Source organism: Lactuca sativa, chromosome 4 (assembly GCF_002870075.4).
Source record: "Lactuca sativa cultivar Salinas chromosome 4, Lsat_Salinas_v11, whole genome shotgun sequence".
NCBI lineage: Eukaryota > Viridiplantae > Streptophyta > Magnoliopsida > Asterales > Asteraceae > Lactuca > Lactuca sativa.
This window is the reverse complement of record NC_056626.2, coordinates 271,369,467-271,383,162: the sequence shown is the minus strand read 5'-3', so window position 1 is coordinate 271,383,162 and position 13,696 is coordinate 271,369,467.

Here is a 13,696-nt window from a genome sequence, read left to right as displayed (position 1 = left end):
GACATAGAATGGGTGGAGGACATGCATGATGCATGCAAGTCCATCAAGTAATCATTTTTATCGACCTTTGGAGTCCCCTTTGGCTTCTAGAAAAGTTAGAATGAAAGGCTCAATGGATTAGGGACTTAAATCTTTGGATTTTGGGGTCAGACTCACGACGTGAGACATGAGGTCTCACGACGTGAGGGTGAAAGACCTTGTTTTCTACTGGGATTTTTGGAGCACACGACGTGACATAATGTTGTTCACATTGTGAGATCAGTTCAAATGATTTTACAAGACTGAGTTGGCTGAGTTGGGTCGAGTTGGGATGGAATCGGATTGAGTGGACCCTCACGACATGACCGATGGCTGGCCAAGACATGAGGCCTGTTAGTTGGCATTGCCAACTGTTGACTTTGACTTTAACCATTGACTTTTGGTCAAATTTATATTATTAGAAAGTAGACTTAGGGTTTAACTTGTGTGGATTTTTAGGAGGTGTTAGCACCCATCTTTTGGTGGTGAGAGCTGGTAGTTGTGGTCGGTGCAACCTTGAGTTGATTTTATAGTCGGCTTTGTGAGTCAGGTGAGTTTCCTCACTATACTTGTGAATCAAAGGCACCAATGTCGGCCCACTAGGTTATGTATCCCAATATATAGGATGTTGCTATGCTGTAGTGATCTGTTAGATCTACATGATTATCTTTTTGCTGGTTATATGTTTATCTGTTCCATATGTCCATATTGTGCGGGTGGTTTGAGGCATTACTGCTCTGTGCAAAAGCCAACAAACCTGAGAGTAAGCCAAACATAATTTATAGGTGGGGAAGGCAAGCCAGACTATTGGCGGTCGGTTTCACTTCTCGAATGCTGCTTGCCTCATGCCTTGTAGGACTCATAATGATGTAAGTTAGCTAATAAATGAATATGTTAAGTTACATGCTACAAGGTTAAATATTATTAGAGTGATAGATTTGTTCCTATTATGCAAATCTTGTCTGAGTCTAACCGTTGTAGGGTTGAGTCTTTTAGTCTAAGATTATTTATGTTTTGTTACATGTAATTTTATTCATAAAGTAGTTAGCTGACACTAATAGGATTTTTCTAGCAGCTGATGGAAAGGTGAGGTGGGGATCCTAAGAGAGCCTAGGACGTGCTTTGGTACGAATGGTGTGCTGTTTAGAGGGTTTTGGGAGTATCATTATGAGGATGTGATTTAGAAGATTTAGGATGATTCGTGAGGAAAGTATGGATAGGCGTGGAAGGTAGTATTGGGCCCATTCTACTGGAAACACATGATCCATACTCGAATCGAGGAAAGTCACGAGGATTCTAAAAAGCCAGTAGAGGATTTATGAGTAGGTTTCTGTATAGTGGGTAAAAGTGTGATGGATTAATGATGAGATTTTGGTTATCAGATAACAATTTGGTCTTGGTTAATAGGATGTCGGTGCCTGGACAGGGAGCAGATTCCTCCGAGTCTGATGTGGAAAATACCGAATTACACGATTGGATTACCACTGAGGTTTCACAGATTTTACTAGAAGATTTTCCTGGAATCATTGGTCTCATCATTGTCACAACTAGAAATTTTGGTGCCTTGTAACTACAACACATATAATAATTATGAATCAATAACATGAAAGCATGCATGATGCTCATTCCATAACAACAAAACTCCATCAAATACTATATTCTAGCCCTACAAGTGGTCAACAAAGAATTGGAAACCTTTGAAATTCCAATTTGAGTTCACTTTGAAGTAGGACTTCCTTATTGGACCTAATGGACCAATAAACTTCCAAATTATCCATCTTGAACCTAGAACTCTCAAATGGGCCCTAATTGGACCTATATACACGAAACTTAACATTTTTGGGCCTTATGAACCCAAAATAAACTAGATTAACTTTAATAGGCCTTATTGGACCAAAAAAAATTTATATTAGCCCTAATAGGTCATAAAAATCATTCTTTGATTTTTATTGGGCCAAAAATCACCTAACTTAACCATAAAATAGATTTAAGCATTCAAGGCCCAATTCTTTCCTTTTCCCCTCTCCATTCTCGGCCCAATCCCATCAAGGAAGGAGAAGTTGACTTATGCTTGCCACCTCATTTTTACATGGAGGTTTTCCATGCACATAACTCATATCTCCATGCACCATCTCATCACTCACTCTCTCTTCTCTTCCTCTCTCTTTTGCTCTCGGCCGAACCCAAACACACACACACATACACACACTTCACTCAAAATTCTCTCAAGGAAACTCTCTCCACTCCTCTCCATATTTTCGAGATCTAAGAGGCTTTCAAAGCGATTCTTCCACAAAATCATCATCTAAGGTAAGTTCATGCTTGGATCTGTGACCTAGACTATTTGTTTTATTAAAAACCTCTTCCTAATCCATACAAAATCATGATCACTCTCTTAGAAATCATCTAAACTCGAGATCTACCAAGAGGACTTGCTAGGATCGAAATTTATTCTTCTAGTCTTCTTCAAAACCAAAACTACAACTCAAGGTGAGTTTCATACCCCTCTATTTTCTGTTTTCATATGTTTTATGGGGGAGAATACAAGAAAATGTGTAGATCTATGTGTATGTGTATGTTATGTGTGATTTTATGCATGTATGTGTGTGATGTTATGTGTTTTTGAGATAAATATGTAACAAAAAGAGTGATAATTCGAGATCTATGACATGAGAAAGGAAACAAAAATAGTCTAAGTTATTTTACACTAATCAAGTCAAGAAAAATAGCTTATAAGGTTATAAGGAACAAACTTTAACATAAAATTCATTTTAGGGCTTAAAATGTTAAAAATACAAAACTTGGGGTAAAAACTGCTAAGTCACGGTTTCTTGAGGGTTAAATGAGTCAAAATAGTTTTTATAATCCCTTTTCTGAATATTAAATTTTTCAAAGGACTTAAAATGCAAAAATTTGAGTTATTGGGCTAAATATGGGCTTTTCGGCCCAACAAGCCCAAAATTGCGAGAATTGAAGTTTTTAAAGGGCTGAATTGTAATATTCTGTAAAACAGGGGACATGAAGTGTAATAAAACTATTTATAAGGTCAAAAATGCTTTTAAACTCCAAAAAGGTCAAAATGTAAACTTTTTGTATTTTGGGCCAAAATTGTAAAAATTGCGAAATTTGGGGTTCTAACCGAGAAATACCATTCTGTAAGGGCTAAAACTGTTTACTAAATATAATTTGGGTTAAAAATGTCTTTTCAACAAGTTTATGATACAAAAGTGTCAAGAAAATGTTTTTATGGACTAAAAATGAAAGTCTTTTATATAAAGGACTAAAAGTGTTATTTTTATAAAAGAAAGGTAGTGAAAAGGGTCAAAGTCATACTTCTAAACAAATTGATTCATTAAGATAAAATACAAGATATTCAACTAGCGACAAAATGAAAAACAAATACACCTTCAATACCAAATATCGTTATAAACGAATTGATTCGGTCTCGAATCAATACAAAACAACAATCACTAAAACAAAACTCTCCAATAGATATGTGATGACTAAAAGGAATAAACCTACCAACTTTGGGCTTATGAGTTTCAAATCATGCTTGTTGGGCCTTGCAAGCCCACCAACATGATCTTTGGGCCCAAAGGGACAACGCTTATATGTTATTGGGCCTTCAATGACCCAATATTTTATAAAAGGACTTTCAATAGTTTTATGTGCTAGTGGGCCAAAGTGTCCCGTTAGAAAAGCTAGTAAGGTCACAGTAATCAAGTGCGAGTTGGACCATTGTGTCTTTCGCATCCACGACAACCTAAGGTTCTTACGATAGTAGTGAGACATAATACTCCCCTTCTCTTCATTTGTTAAGGCTTACGGGAAATCAAAGTAGACAATAATTAGGACGATATACAATATGGATTAATAAATACTCATTCGTTAAGACAATACAAAAATCAGTAATTACGAATACATATCAACATCGGAAAACATCGGGTTTTCCGGGGAATTTAAAACTACTTGTTCGAAACTTTATAACAATATTACAAAATACTCTTCATGTGTGTGTGTATATATATATATATATATATATATATATATATATGTTTTTAAAATCATTCATGCATCAACTTATGGATCTCACGCTTTGATAAACAAAAGTCTTTTTAGAAAATATCAGATTTTCTGGGTTTTTACAAAACTGCACAAACCATTTTATCACAACATTTCTTATGAACTCACCAACATTTCATATGTTGACTTTTTTCCAAAAGAACTTGTATTCTCAGGTAATAGGTAAGCGGAAGAGTATTATGAAGTAATGTTAGATGTTATGTTGTTAAAAACACTCAAACTATTTATGCTATGAATGTGTAATGTTAAAACAATGTACTTGATGTAAAACAATTACAGTTGTAATATATTGATGCATGGTGACGTTTATGTTATGATTCATGTATATTCATTGTGATGGTATTCAATTAAAGTCACGCGAGCCCTCGGACGTTTCCGCCGTCTGTTCGGGGGTGTGACAATCACTAATAGGCTGCTTGTCAAGTTTGAGGAACAAACTGCAACCTTTCGGGTTGTGGAAGAGACCGCTGAGGCGACTATGTGGAGAGACCTTGATGTGGGAACGCTTCAAAGGAAGAGAAATTAGGCACATGGTTTGACATTTCCAGTGATGGGCGAAGAGTTTGATGTTTCTAACCTTGGTACTGGAGGATAGAGGGACCAAGTCATGCACGTTGAGGACGGAGGAACCCACGAGCCTGTGCCCTACAAGTTCAAGTGTGGCAGGTGTGGACGGAAGGGCCATGTTCACCAAGATTGCACTCTGGGGGTAGAATTATGTCATCATTGTCATCAACCTAGTCACATTAGAGCAAATTGGCCACATTTGATGACCGGGGTGGCTTAGACTCCATCATTCGAGTTTTTCCAGGAAGCAGAGTTAGGACCTCAAGAACTCGCGGGTATGTATCTTATTTAAATCCTTCATGCTCTTATTATTTATGCTTATGATCATGAGATTGTGTATGTGAGATGTTATGTTTGATTTACCTAAGTCCCTACCTAAGAATCAGAGTTTCGTTTTGATTGCTTGTTGTTCTTATTCAAAGAATTGTCATATGCCATTTTGCATTCCAAGATTCGTGTTTAGAGGATTTTTTTTGGATGGACTGGTGTTAGGTTTCGATGTGGGTGACATCGGCCAATGAGGGAGTAAGCCCCGAGTGGAAAGAGGACTAAGAGTGTTTCTTTAAGGATAAGAAGCTAGATTGATTTTAATGGTTCCAACACAATGGGTTGGGGTAAGTTGCAGTGTAACTTCATTAGACGCATGGTATTCGAGATTATTGAGACTTTTTTCGGTAGTGAGGATTTAAGGATTGGTTAGAATGCGGGTATAGGATGATTTGGTGTTGGGTTCATACTTTCAAGGTTCTACGTGTGGTCCTTGTGTCGGAGGCTTCTAGATAAGATCTCGCTATAGCCGGTTGTCCCTTTTGGGACAACGAAATAGCATTAATAAGAGCGCATGTTACTCGGGTTGTATATCAATTGAAGCGTTGATTAGCTCATTTAACCAATCACTATCATTTGTAAGGGTGGAGCTATTGTGGATTTATCAACCTACTTCAAGGAGTGGTGTATGCACTTTTGCTAGGGTTTTGTTCAGTGGTTGAGATTTTTTCGAAAATTGTCAAGTAGTATTAGTTGATGGTGTTGTGGGTGCAACAATCTTTATTCAAATGTGGAGCAATGGATATTTTTAGGACCCATGGTTAGAGTGTCATAGCAACATGGACCGGTTTTCTGGACGAGCTTCAGATCCATGCAGAATCCAATTTCAGCAGTTCGTGCCAACATGGTTGGAAAGAGTCAATCTAATCTCGGTTCTAATAGCATCCATGTTAATTATGGAGTTTCCCTTCAATCATGATGTTTGGTTCAATCCGTTGAGCAACTCTAGGATTTATCCGAGTATTTAAGATTGGAATAATACTTTGAGAAGGCCTAATGGTTGGAATGTCAATTAATACAAATTTCTTATGGTGTTGTCGCTATGGCTTGTGGACATAGAGTGTAATTTTTGAAGCCGTAAGGGAGTAGCTGATTTCAAGTGGGGAGAACCTCTTGGTAGTATCAGAATTATTTTCAAGTATGAATCAACTTGAAATTTCATATCTCAGGACATGAGGATAGTTGGGTTCTAGTTATGGTACAAGCCGAGGCTCACGCAAGGAATACTGTTCATTGAGCTATTGTAATCAAGGAGTCTAGGGGTTGGGGATTCAGGTTATCTCATTTGGGGACGTGAAGCAAAGGTAAGCGTGCCTTTTGGATCCCTGGGTAGGTTCAGGTTGAAGGGTGTTTGGACCTCTTTATCTGTTCTTGTCTGATGAAGGCTCTGGGATTCGAAGCATGACCCAAACGCTTGATAGGGTCCAACATGCTGTAGGTTCTGCTCATATTGATCTTTGTCTAGGTGTTCTTGTGGGTAATTGGCAAGACCATGGGCTGGGACTATGACGGTTATGGAAGTGTGGTAAGTCTACAACTTGGATTGTAGTATTCTATAGGATGATTTAGGTCGTACTAGGAATAGTTGTATATCTATAGGCCCATTGGGCGCTGATTGGGAATCTTCATGGCTAAGAATAGGCGATGAGAAGAACGTAAAGGAGCAATGAGTTTCTCATTCTAATGGATGGATGGTGTCACGACGTGTCTTGGACCCTTGTGGATTTCATTGATGTGTTGGGCCGGTAGTTATGTCGTGGAGATCCGCATGGTATAATTCGTTGGGTCTAAATTGGATATTTTGCGCCGTATAAGAATATTGTTGATGGCTTAGTATCCGACAGATATGTGTGACAACCCGAAATTTTCTATCCCGTATAGTCAAATACTTCATTGAAAGTCAAACTCATTCCTGCTATCATTTAGCACAATTTGGAGTCTATTTGAGAGTTCTGAGCCTTGTACACTTAAGGAATAAGTGTTGGAAAGTAACTGCTAAAGCCTCAGCACTGAAATTTATGCCTTAAACTCCATAAGATGGAGTTTACAGCCGTAAACATGAGTTTACGGTCGTAAACTCAAGAGGGTTGTGAACTGCCCCCCACACCCCCACATATATATATATATATATATATATATATATATATATATATATATATATATATATATATATATGAATTTTGATCATTTCTAGCCATTTTCTCACTTCTCAAACCCAAGAACTTCAGTTTTCTCCCAAGTATAATCGGGATCTTCGTCCCTGATCTTCAAAACTCGTAAGATTATTTTCCTAACTAGTTGATATCTTACATGAACTAGTGATCTTACATGATTTCATCCGTGAAATCATTACATTTTTTAGATCTTCAAGTTTCACCAAGAACACCAAGAACACACATTAGTGTTCTTGGCCAAAACCGACCATTCAAGCTCCTAGATCGTAAGTACTCTTGTTCTAACTCGTTGTACACTAGGTTTAGCATGTTTAGAGCTTAGAATCATCAAGAATAGAGGGTTGAATGAGAGTTTATGGCCAAGGATCAACCAAGGCCGTAAACTCCCTATAAGGGTACAATGATGCCCTTTCCTCCTCCCAAATGACTAGAACTTAGCATAGAACCAACCACCATTGAACTAGGGACTTCAAGCAACGAAACAGTACTTCCTACCATGAGTTTACGACCGTAAACTCATGGGGAAGTGGTCCCCAGGCCGTAACCACAAGTTAGGGTCATTCTTGGACCTTAAACTCACCTAGCCTCTTGTTTAAGCCTTGGAACACTTAGCCACTTAAGACACTTTGCCTTTAAGCCTCAAATGGAGACCCATTAGAGAGTTTACGGCCAGGAGTAAACTCCCCTAGGCTGCAAAATCCAATAAGTATGGTCTATGGACCATAAACTCAAATACGAAGCCTTATACTCCTTTGTTGCAACCCAATAGCCTCCTAATACTTTGACCAAAGTGTTTTCCGCGCATTAGGATGTTTATACTTATCTAATTAGTGTTATAATCACTAATTGTATATATACATATGTCTTTATCTGTTATTAGGATCATTGTGTGTGTTTAAGTCTTCACTTAACACCACGCACTTGTCCGACACTTCCATACGATCCACTCACTGCAGGTGAGTTCATACCCCTTAAATAACCCTTTTAAATGTTTATAAATGATTTTATGAGGGGGGGGGGGAATACAAGTTAAATCATGCTAGTTAGTACATCAATCACATGTGATTAATAACTAGCATACAAATGGATTTACTACACTTTTAGCTGTTTACTCAGTTACTACTTCCAAATGATTTACTAAAACATTTTTACATGTTAAAGCTCTTTATCAATCTGTCTTACATACTGTATGTTTCATTTCAAACTCTGTTACAATTATGTTTCAAACAAAGGTTTTACTTATACTTAAAATTGTTCTTATCAAAGAAACTGCTTTCAAATCATTTTGTAAACTGACATCAAGTCATCATTTCTTAGTTAATAAACTTTTCAAAGGTTTTATAAAACTTCTTTCATACTTTTATATTGTCAAATGCATTCCTATATATGTATAGTTATATAAGTAATGTTTAAAGGACTTAGGATGACTAGCTCACTTTATTTCCTTTTCCTCGTTTGGATGTGGCGTTAGGGAATCGGTTAGTCGTCCGAATGTCGTCTAAATGGTAGTTATATGTCATGTAAACATATATAGACATAAAAGTTCCATCAGTTAGCTCAGTACCTTTAGGTAGCAAAGGCATACATTGGTCATACACGTACATTACTAGTAGCTATAATAAGTATAGTTAGGAGATACTAATTACTATTCCAAGTACAAGGAATCACACAAGAGTCAGTTCATTCATGAGTCTATACTAATACAATGCTTACTATATGAAGAGATATAATTACAAAAATACAATTACAAGAATACTAATACATTACATACTTTATGAAGTGATAGAATACACGATAACATAACATACATAATAAGGTGTTATAGCATGGAACAAGTAAAAGATCTAACTATACCAATGAATCAGTAACGCATTGTTCTAAACAAAAGGTGATAGTTATATTGGGTATACATGATCATATAATCATAATGTGAATGTTCATGACTTGCAATCATTGCAGGGTCGCGTTTGGTTTCCATAATCTTTTGACAGGGAGAGCGTTTAGTATGGGATCTAGCATCACATTATACCTTAATACTCATTTTAAGGCAATTAGTACAATAGTAGTCACTTTATACAAATACTACAGTACTTACACTTTACAGACGGCAAATACAAAAGGATACAATTTCAGTTATTTTATATTATTTTCCTTATTATCTTTACTCTGTGTCACATTCACATAATCGATGAGGTAGATTATATTTTTTAGTGACAAAGAACATGGTTTGGCATGCGGAATTAAAGCTTGCACAATTGAACATGGTGATTTGGGTGTTTAAGAGATATATTGAATGTATATGGTGTTACACGAAAAGGATCTAGATCTAGACTACATAAATAACACACACTTTCACACTTACTTTTACATCTCTCAAGCACACCTCTACAAGTGGTATGAACCCACTATTTATAGAGGTGTTTACATGTCTCTCTCTCTCTCACTCTAAGTAACAAATGGGTCTAAAGGCTAAAGCACCACATGCAAGTGGGTTTTACAAAAGTCAAACATTTACAAAGTCATGAATGAATAAATTTGCACCCTAACAGATTTGAATAATAATAGTTGTACACGGAAAAACCTTCACTTATGTAGAGGTTCATACTTTCAAAACAGTTGGGTCTTGGTAGAAGGCTACTTTTAAAACAGTTGGGTCTTGGTAGAAGGCTACTTTCAAAATAGTTGGGTCTTGGTAGAAGGCTACTTTCAAAACAGTTGGGTCATGGTAGAAGACTACTTTTAAAACAGTCGGGTCTTGGTAGAAGGCTACTTTCAAAACAGTCGAGTCTTGGTAGAAGACTACTTTTTATACTAGTAGGAAATATGAGATTTTCTAGGGTTTTCAAACGTTTACAATTACTTACAAACATTTTCATACTTATACAAACTTTCATTCAAACAATTACAAGTCTTTTCTTTACAGTTTTACAAATCAAAGACACATAAATACCTATGAATTCACCAGCTTTATTTTTGATACTCGCTTTCAAAATAACTTGTATTCTCAGGTCACAAATAGATAGGTACGACGACCAGGTTTTGTGAAGACGGAGCGGTCAAGACTCGTCTTTAATTTTGAGTATTCATTATGTTGTTTTATACTTTGAAAGAACACACTTGTAATTAAAATTATACTATTAATGCAATGTATGATGTTGTTGCTTGTTTACTACTTTGCATTTTTGTGATACTTTACATGACGTCCTCCGCCCCAGAACGTTTCCGCCGTTCTCGGTTTTGGGGTGTGACAGATTGGTATCATAGCATTGTTTATAGTGAATTAAGTATATCAAACCATAAAAGATATAATAACTATAAATACATAGGGATTAAAATAATCTAACCAAGAGTTTATACTTTTAAATAATAAAATATTTAACTAAGTATACATACATGCATTCATACTAAAATCAGTGTCGCAATGATAAGAACAAAAGTATTACGATTGTTGAATATCACAAGTAAGCTCGGGGATGTATGGTTAGTCTTGGGAGTGGCATAGCCTGATCAACTATGCTGGTCCGAGGAGTGATTAGCACATGCCCAAGAATGGTTATGATGTGGAAACAAGTCTAAAAACTTACCAACACTACCACAATGAGAGCATTAGAGCAGAACATACGTCTAAAATACTATGGGAGTATTTTGTGTTACTATAATTACTTACTTGAGAACTAAAAAGATCTCAATTACTAGGTCAATAGTTGCTAAGTGGATAAACTAAGGTTATATGTAACTAGGATGTCATAGACTTAGAATCTATGATTTTTTGCTTTACCCTTGTTCCTTGTGAATTTGGAGTTAAGGTCACTTATTCGAAGGCCTATCCTGTTTTGATTACATATAACTGGTATGCACTTTACAAATAGTGATGTAACTAATGAAGATTATTTAATAATTATCTAGTTAGTTCGTCTAATAACTATTTCCTTACCCTAATTCTCACGTAGATAACATGGCTGGACCCCATCCCCACGGCAACCCGTACCTTGCGAACGAAGGCAATGTTGGATGGTTTGGAGAAGAACCAGAGGATGATCATCCAATGCCTTTGAATGATCACCATATTGAAAACCTCTCAGATGATGCTAACTCCGAACCCGAAGTTGATAACCTACCCCCGGTAGCTCCCATTCCAAATCCTAACCCTCGTCTAGCTTTTCATGGGCTGACGCCCCCTTGGGTAGAATGTTTGGAGACATGGAGCGAAGAGCAAGATCAGCCTATGCCGTTTAATGGAGACCGAAGCTTCTAAAACATAAGCAAAGGAAGCTCAGCAGACATAATTCTTCCAATTCTGGTCTGTAGAGTTGCCCGAAACGAGATTCAGGGCAGGACAGCTCTCCATCGTATCGCAGAGGTTGATGCCAATGCAAGAATGCATACCATCTGCACCAATTGCCTTGAACACACTCATGAGAGATCTGAGAGAGATCATGAGACCCTTCTACAATCATTAGCTGAAACACGAGCCGAAGTCATAGAGCCCCGAGTACGCCAGAGGGTGTACGAAAGACACCTGCTTGATATGGAACGTCAACTGGCTGAACTGAGAGTTCACCAGAGGGATGACCGTCACCAGTAGGAAATGCTTTATTTTCCTTCCTTGTTTTAAAGGAATCGTTTTCCTGTCTATGTCCTATGTGACATTTTTCTATGAAACTATCTTGTACTGTAAAACCTTTCTACTCCGGATACGATGTAAGACCTTCTACAATGTCAATTTTCCCAAACTTATTACGTCATGAATATCGATATTGAAAGTCAGCTAACTTTTGTGTGTCACTCTTTGTTCAAATACTTTCATCATACTATCGTTGGAGTCTATCTAAAACCCACTCTAGTCAAGTTATTGGACTAGGGTAATTTAGCTCAGGGATCATTCCCAATTCTCTTTTAAAGGTTGGATCATGTTATTCACCAACCAATGGAACCTCGGTTTGAACGACAAACGTCTTGTGACCATTCTACGAACTTACTTCTACTCTTTACTAGGACTGCATCATAGGGATGTAGGTTGAACCCTCGAGAACATACTTCCATTCTTTACATGAGCGATCGAAATACATCTAGGTTCAACCACAACCACCTACGAACTCCTTATCTTTAGTATTACAGAATCATGTCATCATCCGAAAATAGTCAGCCGAGCAACAAAACCCCTATCTTTCCTATCGACGCCGCTACATTCCAAGCCGCGATAACAGCTGCCATGAAAACTTTCCTTGCACACCTCGGCTCTGGCAACGCAAACAAGATTGAAAAAGGGGTTGACAATTCCGATCGTGGTAACGATCTGAGAAATCAATAAATAGTAACAGCCGCAAACACCCAAAGCAACAACTCAGAGTTCAAGAAACGGAAACGTTAAGCCCAAAAAGAACGCAAGTGATTTAAAAGGCTTGCCATGCAACAACAACAAGCGGCAAATCCTACCGTTTCCGCACCAATCAGACCATACGAGGGAAAACTTCCAAAGTGTAACAGGTGTAGCTTTCATCACAACGGGGCTTGTCATGAAATGCAATGCTGCAATTGCTACAAATTAGGGCACCATGCCCGTAGCTGTGGAGCGCCGACACGACCCATCACTCGAGCCCTTGACATCAGAGTCGGCTCTGCATGCTATAGTGGTGGTGATACCGGACGCTATAAAAGGAAATGTTCAAAGTGGATGAACAAAGAACACACCTGTGTCCACATAACTCTGACTCGACGCCTCTCTTCCACCACCGATGTTGGTACTAGCCAGATATGTCACCAATGCGGTGAGATTGGACACCTCAAAAAGGACTGTCCAATAACAAAAAACTCCGGCGCGGACGGGAGGATACTAAGGATCACTGCCGCAGGAGAAACTACTCCGGACCCACGTTAAAGTATCTAAGGCGTTCGTTGTAACAAAATCATAAACTGTTTAAAACTAATGCAACTCGAGTCTTATCTTTTGCGAGATCCCGTCAGTCAAGGGACCCTCGTGCTGTGTATACTTGTCTTATGTAGTATATCTAGTTCGCAACAATAGTCTTGTAGTAAATCTATGGTACTGTAACTCTGTTAAAAGTTGCACTGTTGGGTTTCTGTCTGTAACGCCTTTATGATCAAGTCTAATGCCTTTATTTCCAAGTAAGTCCGATAGTATCATACAACTTGAGTCCATTCGATCCTCACAACACTAGTTCGTGCGTACCTCTCTTTCTCCGTAAACGTCTTTCTAGCGAAGCCGTCATTTCAGAACACCGAAGTACTCATGCATAGAGTACCTCATGTTTCGTATTCCTTCCGAAGAAACCACAAAAAACCTCCCCAGAGTACCACTCGTACAGTACGTCAAGTTCAATCCAAAGACCCGTACGGTTGATGATTCCACTTTAACTTCTTTTCCTCGTTGGGATGTGAGCTTAAGGAAGAATCATTTATTCGACTACCTTTTCAATCTTAATTATATACGACTCATATACACGAGACTGTGATTGATGAACCATGTATGACTTCCAATATGAACTTCAGGACGGAGACTGCCCAAG